The sequence below is a fragment of the Bos indicus x Bos taurus genome, chromosome 8 (genome assembly GCF_003369695.1).
Source record: "Bos indicus x Bos taurus breed Angus x Brahman F1 hybrid chromosome 8, Bos_hybrid_MaternalHap_v2.0, whole genome shotgun sequence".
In the NCBI taxonomy this organism is placed as follows: Eukaryota; Metazoa; Chordata; class Mammalia; order Artiodactyla; family Bovidae; genus Bos; species Bos indicus x Bos taurus.
In genome coordinates, this window is record NC_040083.1 from 81,224,426 (window position 1) to 81,238,556 (window position 14,131).

Consider the following 14,131-nt stretch of genomic DNA (forward strand, 5'->3'; position numbering starts at 1 on the left):
TCTTTGAATGAAGTGTTCCCTTGGTATCTCTAGTTTTCTTGAAGAGATCTCTAGTCTTTTCCATTCTATTGTTTTCCTCTATTTCTTTGCAGTGATTGCTGAGGAAGGCTTTCTTATCTCTCCTTGCTATTCTTTGGAACTCTGCATTCAGATGCTTATATCTTTCCTTTTCTCCTTTGCCTTTCGCTTCTCTTTTCATAGCTATTTGTAAGCCCTCCTCAGACAACCATTTTGCCTTTTTGCATTTCTTTTTCTTGGGGATGGTCTTGATCACTGCCTCCTGTACAATGTCACGAACCTCCATCAGTAATACTTCAGACAATCTGTCTATCAGATCTAATCCTTTGAATCTATTTGTCACTTCCACTGTATAATCATAAGGGATTTGATGTAGGTCATACCTGAATGGTCTAGTGGTTTTCCCTACTTCCTTCAATCTATGTCTGAATTTGGCAATAAGGAGTTCATGATCTGAGCCACAGTCAGCTCCTGGTCTTTTTTTTTGCTGACTGTATAGAGCTTCTCCATCTTTGGCTGCAAAGAATATAATCAATCTAATTTGAGTATTGACCATCTGGTGATGTCTGTGTGTAGAGTCTTCTCTTGTGTTGTTGGAAGACGGTGTTCGCTATGACCAGTGCATTCTCTTGGCAAAACTCTGTTAGCCTTTGACCTGCTTCATTTTGTATGCCAAGGCCAAATTTGCCTGTTATTCCACGTATCTCTTGACTTCCTACTTTTGCATTCCAGTCCCCTATAATGTACTTCTATACTTCATAAGTAATGAATTATACTTCATCTGTTTCATAAATAATGAATCTTGTACTTCTCAGACTCTTTCTATTTCTACAATTAGCAAATTTCACATCAACAAGCTGTGTTCCTATGACTATATGCATTTGACTGTCTGAGGAACCATCCCCAGAAGCAGTATATGTTGGTAATTTAATTCCTGACTTTCATTAAGAATAGTCACTGTATCCTAAAGAATGAACACACTTGCAATAGAAGAAAACTGACTTCCTCTGAACAAGTAATCTGTAGAATTAAGTATTTTGTAACCATTCCCAGTATGCCCAATGCTACATAGTAAGCACATATGGAAAAATCTCTCCTTTTCCCCTGAATTGCCTACAAGAAAAGAGGTATGGCAGAAAGAAGTACAGATATAGCCTGAGGAGAGATGAGAGCTATCTGGAAGATGATGTTTGAGCAGTAACTTTCTTCTAGAACGTATGCAAACCAGAATTCATGTTCTGTAAATAACTAGACCTTGAATGTCCTCAGATGTCAAATTCCACAGATATTTGTTGAGAACCTACTATATCCATGGTATTTTACTTAACATAGGCATGAACACAGAGGTCAGGAGTCCCAAATTCTTTATAGGCCTTTGGAGGATGGCTGGAGGATGGAGGTAACTATAAAACGAGGCAGGGAAGTCAAGGGCCATGAGAGTGATACAGAGGGCTTCGCAGCTTGAGAGGAGAAAGAGGATTTGGAGCGTTCCAGAATGGAATCTGTTTCACACATCTGTAAATGTGCTCATTTCTGTTTTGGTGATTAAGGGTGACAAGACAGTTTCTTTGCTGTACTATAGCTCTATTTATTAGTATTTAATCCTTTCCCATTTACTCCCCAACACCCCACCTTTCTTAAGAAAAATATCACTGTACAGTAAATCTTTCAAAGCCTCTAATGGTGTTGCTGAGACAATCATTTAAGCATTTAAAACACACACCACATGGTACATTTATTTTAGAAGCAGCAGTGGTTAGCCACTGGAAACTAACCATTGGGTTTGATAAAGGGGGGAATTTTATATGTTATGGCTTATGACAGAGAATGGAAAAATGCTTTAGTGAGATGGACTGGCATTTAAAATTGAAACACAATAATAGCAAAAAGTGCTGAAGTCAAAGAACTGCTTAGAAATATGGTTACTATTTGCTGAGAGAGGCCTTTTGAGGTGGCCAGATATATGCGTTTGCAACCACAGTCAGTTCAGTTCTTCCCTAAATGTGGAACTGTGACCCTGATTGATACCAGTGAGAGTTATTTACTTGCAGAGAAATATTTAGATGATTCATAAATCCAGGGCAAGTAAGAAATAAGTGTAATAGCAACACGGTTTTAGTAGACTTATACATTATACGTAACTTAGGCTGGAAACCATGCAAAGGTAATGGTGATCTTTTGAGTCTTCTGGGTTTGCTTAAAAATTCTCCTTTTTTCCCCCAAAGCTATTATATTCTGTATTGATTCTAGTCCACAAAACTGAAAGAAAATAATTTTTTTAAAAAGGTAGAGTGGAGGTATGGAAGAGAGTCTTAGCATTTGATTTATGACTTGTACAATGTAAAGGAAATGATCATGAGAGCTGGAGGATGAGAATTTCAAGAAAAAGTATCAGCAAGTGAAAAAGCATCAGAAATTGACGTTGGGCAAATTGCTTTACTCTCTGGACGTCATTATCTTTATTTGTAAAACTAGAGTGTTAGAAGAGAACCTTAAGGAATTTTTCAGCTTGAGAATTCCATGAAGTAGACTAGTTAAACTGGACAGAAGGACCAGATATGGTTTTTGTTTGCTTATTTTCTTTCCAGTTTCATTGAGATTTAATTGACACATAACATTATATTACTTTAAGGTGTATAACATAATGTTTTGATATATGTGTATGTTGCAATGCTTTGTTTTAAAAAATGGTGGCCTTGGAGGTGTTTGAAACGTTGGTAATAGGATGGAGGCATCAGTTCAGTTCAATTCAGTAGCTCAGTTGTGTCCGACTCTTTGCAACTGCATGAATCGTAGCACACCAGGCCTCCTTGTCCATCACCAACTCCCGGAGGTCACCCAAACTCATGTCCATCAAGTTGATGATGCCATCCAGCCATCTCATCCTCTGTCGTCCCCTTCTCCTCCTGCCCCCAATCCCTCCCAGCATCAGAGTCTTTTCCAGTGAGTCAACTCTTCGCATGAGGTGATCAAAGTACTGGAGTTTCAGCTTCAGCATCAGTCCTTCTAATGAACACCCAGGACTGATCTCTTTTAGGACGGACTGGTTGGATCTCCTTGCAGTCCAAGGGACTCTCAAGAGTTTTCTCCAACACCGTAGTTCAAAAGCATCAATTCTTCACCACTCAGCTTTCTTCACATCCAACTTTCACATCCATACATGACCACTGGAAAAACCATAGCCTTGACTAGACGGACCTTTGTTGGCAAAGTACTGTCTCTGCTTTTTAATACACTGTCTAGGTTGATCATAACTTTTTTTCCAAGGAGTAAGCATCTTTTAATTTCATGGCTGCAGTCAGCATCTGCAATGATTTTGGAGCCCCCCAAAATAAAGTCAGCTACTGTTTCCACTGTTTCCCCATCTGTTTGCCATGAAGTGATGGGATTGGATGCCAAAATCTTAGTTTTCTGAATGTTGAGCTTTAAGCCAACTTTTTCACTCTCCTCTTTCACTTTCATCAAGAGGCTTTTGAGTTCCTCTTCAGTTTCTGCCATAAGGGTGGTGTCATCTGCACATCTGAAATTATTGATATTTCTCCCAGCAATCTTGATTCCAGCTTGTGCTTCTTCCAGCCCAGCGTTTCTCATGATGTACTTTGCATATAAGTTAAATAAGCAGGGTGTCAATATACAGCCTTGTTGTACTCCTTTTCCTATTTGGAACCAGTCTGTTGTTCCATGTCCAGTTCTAACTGTTGCTTCCTGATCTGCATATAGGTTTCTCAAGAGGCAGATCAGGTGGTCTGGTATTCCCATCTCTTTCAGAATTTTCCACAGTTGATTGTGATCCACACAGTCAAAGGCTTTGGCATAGTCAATAAAGCAGAAATACATGTTTTTCTGGAATTCTCTTGCTTTTTCCATGACCCAGCAGATGTTGGCAATTTGATCTCTGGTTCCTCTGCCTTTTCTAAAACCAGCTTAAACATCTGGAAGTTCACGGTTCACATATTGTTGAAGCTGGCTTGGAGAATTTTGAGCATTACTTTACTAGCGTGTGAGATGAGTGCAATTGTATGGTAGTTTGAGCATTCTTTGGCATTGCCTTTCTTTGGGATTGGAATGAAAACTGACCTTTTCCAGTCCTGTGACCACTGCTGAGTTTTCCAAATTTGCTGGCATATTGAGTGCAGCACTTTCACAGCATCATCTTTCAGGATTTGAATTAGCTCAACTGGAATTCCATTACCTCCACTAGCTTTGTTCATAGTGATGCTTTCTAAGGCCCACTTGACTTCACATTCCAGGATGTCTGGCTAGGTGAGTGATCACAGCATTGTGATTATTGTGACGGAGGCATGGAGAGGGACAAATGTTGGCAAGAGAAAAATGTCGAATGAAACAACATTCCAAATTAGTGAAAGGGGATAGTGTTGGGAAAAATACTTCTTTTCCATTTCTGAGGTTTCCTTTCTTGTGGAGGAAGCTTAATCACTGTAACATCCCTGGTCATTTTACTTCTCCTTTAAGGTAGGTAGAATGACTTATTCTGGTAAATTTTGAAAGAAGAAACTAGGTGTGCTCTGCTCAGCTCAGTTCCTCCCTTTTGCTTTTGGCAGCAGCCCTGACCACAGAGGACTGTTTTTCTTATGTCTCCAGGCCCTGAGTCTTACCTGTTGAGGATACCTGCTCTCTTGGGAGCTTTGACCTTCTCCATCATTGCCTGTGACCAATCTAACTTGAGGATTTGGTTTTTAGGTACCTTTGACTTCACACCAAGTCATATCATTCAGTTTAGTTTTCATCAATAATGTGATATTTTGGTCTCCCTTTGCCACACCCTATCTTATTTCTCAGTATGTTCAGAATTTGGATTGGCAAGAAGAGTTCTGTTTATTTCTCTCTCTCAGGCTCCAAAAGCTAGAATGCAGGGGGAAAGAACTGGCTTTGGTGAAAAGGGATTATTACGTTTTCTCTGAATCTAGAAAAGGCAATATATTTCCTCTGAATCAGAAAGAGGGCACTAATTATAGAGAACTGGAAATCCTTGAGGTATAATAGAGTTTCAGGGATTCAAAATCATCACAGTTAGGTAGGAGAATAAATTAATCAACCGAGAATGAGTCATCAGGCATGGATTTGGAAAGTTAAAAGAAGATAAGATTTAGAATTGCCTGTCTATGGAGTATACTCAAGAATCCACTGAAAGATGTTTACAGATGGGGGCCAAGATGATGGAGTAGAAAGACCCTGAGCTCACTTCCTCTCATGACCACACCAAAATTCCAACTATTTTCAGAACAATCATCATTGAAAAAGATCAGACCCTATCAGAGAAGATCTTCTGTAATTTAAGATATAAAGAAGGACCCACAATGATATGGGTAGGAGGGACAGATTCATAATATAATCAGCTCCTATAACCACAAACTGGAGAATAATTGTAGTGCAGAGGATCTTCCACAGGAGTGAGTATTCTGAGACCCACGTTGGGCTCTCCAGTTTGGGGTTCCTGCTCCAGGAAGACAAGCCTCCAGAGCATTTGGCATTGAGGACCAGTGGGACTTAATTTCAGGAATCCCAAAGGACTAGTGGGAAACAAACTTCACTCTTAAAGTATTTACTACATAAAATCTCATATGCTCTTGGACCCAGCGGAAAAGCAGTAATTTGATAGAAGCCTGGACCAGATGTACCCATGGTTTTGGAGGTCTCTCAGAAAGGCAGGGGTAGCTGCAGCTGACCCTGGGGACATAGACATTGGTGGCACCCATACTGGGGAGCTGCTATTGTGTGGATACTGGTACTGGTAGGCAACATTGTGAAACCCTTCCTCTAGCTCATTAGCTGCAAGGCCTGGCTCCACCCAACAGTTTGTAGGCACCTGTGCTGGAGCATCTCCGGTGAAACAATGAACTGGTTTGGAATACAGACCCACTTCTCAGCAGATGAACTGCCTGAAGAGTTCCTGAATCCACAGCCACCTCTGTATGTGCCTCTAGGTATTGTCCTGCCCACCAGAGGCCAGGACCCAGCTCCACCCACCAGATACAAATCACCAGATACAAGAAAACTGTGATCTCACAGCCTATGGACCCAGCCTGCCTAGAGCAGGCCAGACTCTGCCCTGAAACCAGCTGGGTCCTGTCCCTGCTTATTGGCACATAAACACAAGCTTTGGAACATCCCAAACACCATACCCCCTGTGTCAAGAACTAGCCGTTCCCCACCAGTGATCTGATACCAGCTCTGGGATCCCTGGGCCATGTAGGCAGACTCCAGGACCCAGCTCTGTGAGCCAATAGTCCAACACTAATCCCAGGACGTGGCTTCATCCATCAGTAGGGAATCAACAGCCCTGGAATCTTCTGAACCCTGACTCTGCACTATCCCCAGAGTCCCCTGGGGTTCTGCAGTCAGTCATTTTGTGACCATGCCCAGCCAACCATCTGCCAGAAGCCTCCACACAAGCACAGGGCCTGGCAATCAAGTGGATTAGGGCCAACAAAGACTACTAGACCACCTACATAGCCTACCACAACAGAAGGACCCACACAGCCCTCATGGGGCAACCCCTAGAACATACAGCTTGGATGATGAGAGGAGGATGCACTACTAGGACACAGGACTGCTCCTACAGAAGGCTACTTTTTTGGGGTCAAGAAACATAATTAACCTTATAAGTAAAAATATAGACAGCAACTTAGGCAAAATGAGGCATCAGAGAAACATATTCCAGACAAAGGAATAAGATAAAACTCAAGAAAAACTCAGTGAAGTCTCCAGATTGGTAATCTAACCAAGAAAGAGTTCAGAGTAATCATCACAAATATGATCAAAGAACTTGAAAGAAGAATGGATTAACAAAGTGAAAAGTTAGAAATGTTTAACAAAGAGAAATATAAAGAACAACCAAACGAGGATAAAGAATACAATAAGTGAAATGAAAAATATACTAGAAAGATTCAACAGTAGACTTAATGATACAGAGGATGGGATCAGCAAGATGGAAGACAGAGTAGAGGAAATCACTGACATTGAGCAGATAAAAGGAAAAGAAGAAATGAAGACAGTTAAAGAGATCTCTGAGAGTAAGTGCACTAATATTTGTATTATAGGGGTCTCAGAAGGCAAAAGGCTGAGAACATATTTGAATACATAATAGCTGAAAGGGAACAGTCATCAGGAAGCCGAGAGAGTTCCATATAGGAGTAACCCAAAGAGAAACACACCAAGACACACTGTAACTAAAATGACAAAATTTAAGAGTAGAGAATATTAAAAGCAGCAAGTGAAAAGCAATAAGTAATATACAAGGGAACTTCCATAAGGCTATCAGCTGACTTTTCAGCAGAAATGTTGCAGGCCAGAAGAGAATGACATGATATATTTAAAGTGATGAAAGGGAAAAACCTACAACCAAGAATACTCTACCCAGCAAGACTCTCATTCAGATTTTATGGAGAAATCAAAACATTTACAGGCAAGCATCCTCTAAAAGGATTCAGCACCACCAAATCAGCTTTACAACAAATGTTAAAGGAACTTCTCTAGATGAGAAAGAAAAGGTGACAACTAGAAACAAGTAAAATTACAAAATGAAAAACTCATCAATAAAGGCAAACATACTATAAAGGTAGGAAATCTTCCATGTACAAAGCTACTAGGAAAGTTAAAGACAAAACTAGTAAAATCATCTGTATCTACAATAAGCAGTTAAGGCAACACAAAACAATTAGATTTCAAATATGATATAAAAACTGGGCTTTCCTGGTGGCTTAAATGGTAAAGAATCCGGCTGCAATGCAGGTGACCTGGATTTGATCCCTGGGTTGGGAAGATCCACTGGAGAAGGGAATGGCTATTCATTCCAGTGTTCTTGTCTTGAGAATCCCCTCGACAGAGGAGCCTAGTGGGCTACAGGTGGTCATAAAGAGTCAGACACGACTGAGCAACTAAGCACAATGATAATCAAAAATAGTAATCATGAGGGGAGAAGAATACAAATGTTGGGTTACTAAAATGCATTTGAAATTAAGAGATCAGCAACTTAAAACAATTTTATATATATGTTGCTGAACAACCAGTGGCTCACTGAAGAAATAAAAGAGGAAATTAAAAAAAGAAAAACCTAGAGACAAATGAGAATGAAGACATTCCAAAACCTATAGGACATAACAAAAGCAGTTCTCAGAGGGCATTGTATAATGATACAGGCTTACCTCAGGAAATAGTAAAATCTCAAATAAACAACCTATCCCTATAACAGATGTAAACTTTTATATATAGAATGGATGAACAACCAAGACCTACTGTATAGCACTATATTCATATAGTTCAGAAGAAATATGTTCAATATCCTATGGTAAACCATAAAGAAAAGAATATAAAAGTGTGTGCATTGGATCACTTTGCTGTGTTGTAGAAAGTAACACGACATTGTAGACTAATTATACTTCAGGAAAGAAAAGAGAAAGGAAAAAATAAAATGTTGATGAATTATATCTCAATGAACCTGGGAAAAATTATATCATAACTTATAGGAAAAACAAAGCAAAATAAAACCTTAAGCCCTACACCTAAAGGAACTATGGCAAGAAGAACAAATAAAACCCAAAGATAGTGAAGGAAAGAAATGAAGATGAGAGCAGAACTAAATGAAATAGAAGCTAAAACAATTGAAAAGACCAATGAAACTAGAAGCTAGTTCTTTGAAAAGATAAACAAAGTTGATAAACTAGACCTATCAAGAAAAAGAGAGGGCCCAAGTTGATAAAACCAGAAATGAAAAAGAAGTTACAACTGACACCAGAGAAATAGAAAAGATCATGAGACTACTGTGACCATCTCTGTGCCAATAACCTGGATAAACTGGAAGAAATGGACAAATTCTTAGAAACATACAGTCTCCTCAGACTGAACCAGAAGAAACAGAAAATTTGAATCAACTAATTCCCAGTAATGAAATTGAATAAGTAATTTTAAAACTTCTGACAAGGAAAAGTCTAGGACCAAATGGCTTCACAGGTGAATTCTACCAAATATTTAGAGAGGAGTTAACACCTATCCTTCTCAAAATATTGTGGAGGAAAAAACACTTCCAAATTCATCCTATGAAACCAGCATTGCCTTGATACGAGATAAAGATATCACACACCCAAATACTTAGCAGGTAAGGAAAAGTGAAAGTCTCTCAGTCATGTCTGACTCTTGTGACTCCATCGACTGTAGCCTACCAGGCTCCTCTGTCCATGGAATTCTCCAGGCTAGAATACTGGAGTGGGTAGCCATTCCTTTCTCCAGGGTATCTTCTCAACCCAGGGATTGAACCTGGGTCTCCTGCATTGCAGGTGGATTCTTTACCATCTGAGCCACCAGGGAAGCCCAAGAATACTGGAGTGGGTAGCCTATCCCTTCTCCAGCAGATCTTCCCAACCCAGGAATCGAATTGGAGTCTCCTGCATTGCAGGCAGATTCTTTACCAGCTGAGTTACCAGGTAAGGAATCGGCCTGCAATGCAGGAGTCACAGAAAACATGGCTTCAATCCCTGGGTCAGGAAGATCCCGTTCTAGTATTCTCTTGCCTGGGAAATCCCATGGAGAGAGGAGCCTGGCAGACTATAGTCCATGGGATCTCAACAGAGTCACATAGGACTGAGTGACTAAGCATGCACACACACAAAAAGATAATTACAGACTGATATCACTGAGGAACATAGATGCAGAGATCCTCAGCAAAATATTTGCAAACCAAATCCAGCAATACTTTAAAAGGATCATATACCCTGATCAAGTGGGATTTACCCCAAGGATGCAAGGATTTTTCAATATCCACAAATCAATCAGTGTAATACACTGCATCAACAAATTGAAAAAATGTAACCTGTCACTGTTTGCAGGTTACATGATACTATTCATAGAAAATCCTATACTGAAAGAAATTGAAGATGACACAAGCAAATATTTGTGGATTGGAAGAATCAATATTGTTAGAATGATATACTATCCAGAGAAATCTACAGGTTTAATGCAATCCTTATCAAAATACCAATGGTATTTTTCACAGAATTAGAACAAAAGATTTTTACATTTGTATGGGAACACAAAAGATCCCCAAAAGCCAAGGCAACCTTGAGAAAGAAGAACAGAGATGGAGGAACCATACTCTCTGACTTCAGACTATACTACAAAGCTACAGTAATCAAAACAGTGCTATTGGCCAAAAGCAAAATATAGACCAATGAAATAGGGTAGAAGGCCCAGAACTAAAGTAATGCACTTATATTCAATTAATCAATGACAAAAGAGGCAAGAATATACAAGGGAGAAAAGATAGTCTCTTTAATAAATTGTGGTGGGAAAACTGGACATTTACATGTTAGAGAATGAAATTAGAACCTTCTCTAACACTATTCCAAAAAATAAAATAGATTAAAGACCTAAATGTAAGACCTAAAATCATAAAACTGCTAGAAAAATAACATGGCAGAACACCCTTTGACATAAATCATAGCAATATTTTTTTGGCTCTATCTCCCAAACAAAGGAAATAAAAGCAAAAATAAATATATGGGACCTAATTTAACTTAAAGGCTTTTAAATAGCAAAGTAAGCCATCAACAAAGTGAAAAGACAACCTACTGAATGGGAGAAAATCTTTGCAAATGATGTGACCAATAAAGCGTTAATATTCAAAATATATAAACAGTTCATATGGTTCAACATAAAAAACAAGCAACATGATTACAAGAGAAGATGCTTAACATCACTCATCATCATCAGGGAAATGCAAATCAAAACCACAATGAAAGACCACCTCACACCTAGCAGAATGGCTGTCATCAAAAAGAACACAAATAGCATTGGCTGGAATGTGAAGAAAAGGAAACTTGCACAGTGTTGGTGGGAGTGTAAATTGTTGTAACCACTGTGGAAAACTGTATGTAAGTTTCTCAAAATTCTGAAAATAGAACAACCATAGCAATTGCACTCCTGGGTATATATCCAAAAAGACAACTCTTACTTGAAAAGATACATGCACCTCAGTGTTCTAATTAACATTGTTACACTTGCCAAGATATGGAAGCCATGTAAATGTCCATCAACAGATGAATAGATGTGGTGTGTGTGTATGTATGTATGTATGTATCTATCTATCTATATGAAAAGACAGTCTACTGAATGGGAGAAAGTGTGGTGTATATATATGTACACAATGGAGTACTATGAAGCAATAGAAAAGAATAAAAATTTTGCCATTTGTAGCAACATGGATGAACTTTGAGGGTATAATTCTAGGTGAAATGTCAGACAGAGAATGACAAATACTGTCAGAGATCACTTATATGTAGAATCTGAAAAAATCAACAAGCTAGTAAATATAACAACAAAAAAAGCAGACTCATGGATATAGAGAACAAATTGGTGGTTATGGGTGGGGAGAGGGAAGGGGAAGGGGCACATAAGGGTAAAGGAGTAAGAGGTACAAACTATTTTGTATAAAATAGTCTACAAGGATATATTGTACAATATAAGGAATATAGCCAATATTTTATAATAACTATAAATGGAGTATAACCTCTAGAAATTGTGAGTCACTGTGTTATACACCTATAGCTTATATATAATATTTTTAATCAAATGCACTTCAGTTTTTTAAAAATCTCATAAAGAGGACCAGAAGATTTCCAGTTAGGGTGACAGACAAAGTGGCATTAACAGTCTTGGATGGACAGGGCTCTAAGGTAGCCTAGGGATAGCCACCAGGGACAAAAGTGGTGAAAACCACTCTACACAACATATTTTATTGTTAAATTATATTAACTTTCACATTGGGACTCTATTATTAGATAATAAATGGTTTTATCTATATTATTACAAATTCTAATGTATTCTTTTCAAATTTAATAGTTTAGACAGCCACCAAGTTAACCCTTTTCTTAGTTGATTCAGAGTTTTCCTTATGTGTGTCCAGGAATTTTTTAATTAAACAAAAAACAATGTTTTAATAGCCCAATCAACAAAATAGTACATTATAGCAACTCCAAAATCCAGCAGGGTCAAGTTTTAACAATCTGTTGTTTCTAATTACATAAATATAGCCAGTAGCTTTACTGAAGTTTATTATAAATAATATGACAATTTCAGTTCTCACACTGAAAGGAAAATACCCTAGCTTATTTCCTTTGCCCATTGACTTTCCTAGGACTAAAGTGTGTGCCATGCATGTGTGCTAAGTCGCTTCAGTCGTGTCTGACTCTGTGTGACCCTATGGACTGTAGCCCACCAGGCTCCTCTGTCCATGGGATTCTCCAGGCAAGAATACTGGAGTGGGTTGCCATGCCGTCCTCCAGGGGATCTTCCAAACCCAGGGATCAAACTGTTTCTTCTGTGGCTCCTGCATTGCAGATGGGTTCTTTACCACTAACAGCACCTACAGGTTCTTTACCACTAGCAGCACCTGGGAGCCCAGAGTGTGTGCCAGCTTCTCCATAAAGTGATCTCAGACTATTCTTTTACATCCCTGATTACTCTCGGTTCTTATCATTCTAAAAGTCAAAGTGTATATGAACACTCATAGTTTGGTGGGGGGAGGAGGGGAGAGAAGGGAGCAGGAAGGGTTTCAGGAGGCAACTGCACTTAAACTATGTGGAGGGAGAATAGATTTGGGAGATGGATATGGAAGGTGGGAGCCAGGAGCACTCCAGGCATGACATAGTAGTCCAGAAAGCATGGAGGTAGGGTGTCAGGTCATCTTTAGGGAGCAGTGGATTGAGCAGGCCTTTATTTTTTGGCCACACCATTGAGTCCTGTGGAATCTTAGTTACCTGACCAAGGACCGAACCGGAGGCCCCTGCAGTGGAAGCTTGGAATCTTAACCACTGGACCACCAGAGGAGTCCTGAGTATGCCCTTTGACTAGAGGACAAGGATTTGAAGGGGGTGTGGTCTCCATGACAAGGAAAATAGCTTGAAACTAGACTGTACAAGTCTGCCAGAAGCCAGATCCTTTTAAGGCTAGGTGAGATTTTGATGAGGAAATAGCTTGTAGGGAGGTAGAAAATGAAAATTCAATAGGTTTAATTGTTGAAATAAGATTCTAGAAGGAAAGGAAATAATCTAGGAGATTAGCAGATAAAGTTAGAAGGAAAGTGAGGAGGACTTAAACAATAAAAAGGGAGGGCTCAATTTTACTTGAAAAGTCAAACAAGTAATGTTGTTTTGTAGTTGATGAAAGAATACCTCTTGATATTTAGAAATACAAAAGTGATTTTAAGTAAATCTGCTTTGTCAGAGTTTTCATTTCCTTTCCTCTGCCATTTTTTTTTTTCATTTTTTGGTTAAAATATGTTGAAAGAAATTAGGTACACAACAGGGACTGAAATAATTTAAAATAATTTTTCTTTTAGTTGGATTGCTGTTCTAAAATAAGACTACATTTTGATTCAGAACTTTTACGAAGAACTTGGGTATTTTATTACAACATCTGTTTCTACATTTTAATTTCTTTCTTTCCTTTTATAGGTATTTGCATACTTTTTTTTTTTTTTCCAATGAGAAGACCTTTTTGTTTGCCACAAGAAGGCTATTATCCAGAATGTTAATGGGTTTTCAGCTATTAAGATGTAATGATATACCTTGAGTATTTAACTATAAATTTGAAAAATCTCTGTGAACAATCTCAAAGGAATACTTCGAATGCACTCCTGGTAAATTGGCTCATTTTCCTGTAATTTACTGGAAGTGCTGATATGAGAATAGTCCTAATGTGAAAAGTACATTAATCCCTGGAGTTACATTGTATGTATTAAATTATTATTCTCAAAGAATAAAACGTATGAGGCCATTTAGCCTTCATTCACATCTGTTACTTAGAATCACAGTAGAAAAACAATCACTTTTTTTCTGATGCACAAAATTAAAAATACATTTAATATCTTTTAAAACAAGAGGTGCAGTGATGCTCAGTTACATTTTTGCCCAACAGTCGTTCTTTTCCAAGACAAGGACTGTTCTACAATAGTTAGGAACATGATTCTTCTGGTTTTGTGGAGGCCTCTTTTATTCCACTGATAACTGAAATATTTTTAGAAATCCATAATGTAGTTTGATGTCAGCCAAAAAGATTAGTCTGCCTTGTAGCCATGAGCTTCTACTACACTGTGGAATTA

The 14,131-nt window shown here is 38.6% G+C and overlaps 1 protein-coding gene across 5 annotated transcripts in view; it reads left to right on the top strand.

The window, feature by feature from the left end:
* Positions 1-14,131, top strand: part of C8H9orf3 (chromosome 8 C9orf3 homolog) — a 422,465-nt gene that overhangs the window by 54,652 nt on the left and 353,682 nt on the right. The gene's annotated exons all lie outside the window — the stretch shown is intronic.